The sequence below is a fragment of the Pinus tabuliformis genome, chromosome 9 (assembly GCF_031772625.1).
Source record: "Pinus tabuliformis cultivar Carrire ecotype Pingquan chromosome 9, CPIR1, whole genome shotgun sequence".
Classification (NCBI taxonomy): Eukaryota; Viridiplantae; Streptophyta; class Pinopsida; order Pinales; family Pinaceae; genus Pinus; species Pinus tabuliformis.
In genome coordinates this window covers 421236562-421239452 of record NC_142307.1, presented here as the reverse complement: position 1 = coordinate 421239452, position 2891 = coordinate 421236562, and positions in this window count along the sequence as shown.

Here is a 2891-nt window from a genome sequence, read left to right as displayed (position 1 = left end):
TGAACCTTTGCTAATTTTCCAGCCTCCTTTTCCAAAGCTTGTGGAATAGCCTTCATCATCCAGTCGTCCCATAGAGATTAAACTCATGCGCATTTTTGGTACATGCCTGACCTGTTTCAACAATATATCTTGTCCATCTTTCATCTTGATCTGGACATCTCCAACTCCAACAATACTGCAAAAATGATTATTCCCCAAATGCACTCTACCATAATCACCAGGATTATATGAAACAAAACTATCTTTGCATGGGGTTACATGGTGAGATGCCCCAGAGTCAAGGATCCAATCAAAGCTATTGCTAAATGTATATACACATGCATCCTCTACTGAAACAGTAAACAACACATCACCATCTGTGGTTAGAGCAGTAGTCTCACCTTCATTTGTGCTGGATGACTTGTGATTTGTATTGGACAGTCTCTGATCCTTTTGTCCTTTCTTCCAGAATTGACATTTCTCTTCATGTGCCCGGGTTTGCCACAATGAAAGCAGATGATTTTTCCTCTCCTTGATTTTGATCGGCCTCTTGATCTTGATTGCCCTTGCCGGCCTTGATCCATTCTCCTACCACGATTAGCTAGAGCTAGAGCCTCTCCTTCCTGGTTTTCCGCAATTGACTTGCGTTGCAGTTTCTCATTCATTAAACTGCTGCTGACATCATCAAACTTCAGGGTCCCTGTAGTTGTTTTTTTTTTTTGTAAGTCAGATATGTATATTATAGAAACAAAATATGTTACAAAAAAGTCTGCCGTAGCAGAACGACCCTTAGATTTACCATTGAAAACATGCTGATAACCAGCCCTGAGCTTTCAAAACTAAGCTGCACACCACGCAGGGCGGCTTTCTCTTAGAACTGTTATTTAACGCCACGACACTATCAAAACTTGGACAGAGACAGAGTGACATTACTAACATGCATAAGGCCGAAGCCATGACAGAAACAGAGAAATAGAGAAACATAGTTAACTAGCATAAAGCCGAGGCCATGACAGAAGACATAAGACATCCATAAAAGAAACTAAGGGAAACCGCCGGGGCGAGGAAAACCGCCAATGCGACTGACTGTGTCTAAGCCCACGTCCAGAACATGCTTGTCAACTCTGGCCTGCATGTCTTGCATGGATTGGAATTCTTGTGCCTCCTTCATCTTTTGCTCCTGTATCAGGGCTCAGAGTTTGCCGAAGAAGCCTGATGAGCAGGGTCAGTTTCTTGTTGACGGTTTCCACAGCATCATGCACTGTAGAAATTCTTCGATCCAGCGAATCATGGATTTCATGGAATTTTGCTAACTGCTCCTCCGTAGTGGAATTCCCCTTCCCAGCTTGCTGCTTCCCGTCCTCCTTTGAATCCAGGGCCTTCGCAAGGAGAGTTTTGATTCTCCAACTCTCCGCTTTCGTCCGAACATACTGAGTGGCTCTTTTGGAAGGAGTGCCCGGGTCATGTAACCAATCAACCTCCTCCGCAATGATCCCCCCCGGTCGCTGATCTTCTTCCTCTTTCACAGCAGCTTCCAGTTCCGCGATCTTGCGTTTGCTCCTGGTTGCTGCTCGGGTCTCATACATGTTCTGCGCAGTCCGAAGTTCATGCTGGGCCGCCGAACATCTACAGCTCCCCGCCTCCATACTATACACTCTGAACTTGTCGCTGTGAATCCTTCTACGGGCAGGAAAGTGGTAGTCTCTCGCAGTGCTATAAACAGAGGTGAACGAACCAGAGCTGCGGCTCTCCGTTAAATAGCTGTTGTCCATGGAGTTTCCCATAATGCGCTTTTCCTTTCGCTGCAGAGTGGAGGTACTTTCGTTATTAATACGAAAGATATCCGCACAAGACCCACATCTCCTTCCTGACCTAACATAAATGTAGCTGCATGCCTTCCCGTTACGGTTGAGCCAGCTGTCCTTTCCTCGCAAGCGGATTCTACGGAGTCCCTCGTGGCATGAACCATATTGATAATTTCCATATTTGGCCTTCTCTTGCCATAATGACCACCGCCGCATCTGTCTAGTCGTCCAGCTCCCGTGATGAGAGCCCAATCTGTTACCGGAAACATCAGGAATGCGGTCCCGGATGCAGGCACCGACGCCGGTCAAGCCCGGTCGGTGTCGTGTAGATCTTGCTGTGCCAGCTGTAAGCATCTCGTCTTCAGGTTCGGGCAGTCCACTTCCTCCCAACAGCTGTCCCACCCCCTGTCCTGATTGTCCACGCCACAATTCGCAAGGTAGTCCGCCAACCCGTTCGCCTTACGCCTTACCGCATGAAAGACTAAACCTCTCATTCCAGCCATTAGTTCTGCGATATTCTCCGTCACCTTGGCGAGCCGCCAATGTTTTGTGGCTTTGTTCGCCTTGGTTCCTCCCTGAATTCTCTTAGCTGTTGAAATAACCAGAGATGAATCCCCTTCCACAATTACATTGCAGATTTGTAGGGATTTTAAAATTCTCAAACCATGCTCGAGCGCTGCAAATTCCGTCTCATTATTTGTGCTCTCCCCAAGCGCTCTGTAATATATGTGCAGAATTTCTCCATGCTGGTTACGTAATGCACCTCCAATTCCTGCCATGCCGGGATTGCCCCTCGAGGCCCCATCAAAATTTAGTTTCATTCCACCTTCCGGCGGCCTCTGCCATTTGTCGATCTGTGAGGATGGTTGCGCTCTGTGTCTTGAAGCTGCGATGCTGCTGGTGGCTTCCAGACGAAAACACTTCAAAATGCGTAAGTCTTGAGCTGAAGGTTTCTCGTTGCAGTCCTTTTTGCATTTCGTTTGAATTAGCTGTTGAATGTTAGTTATTATGTTATCTTTAGAGAATTCTATGTTCCTGTGTTCGTCTTGAAATATTCTGCGGTTACGTTCCTTCCAAATTGACCATAGTAGGAAGCCTGGAATAGAC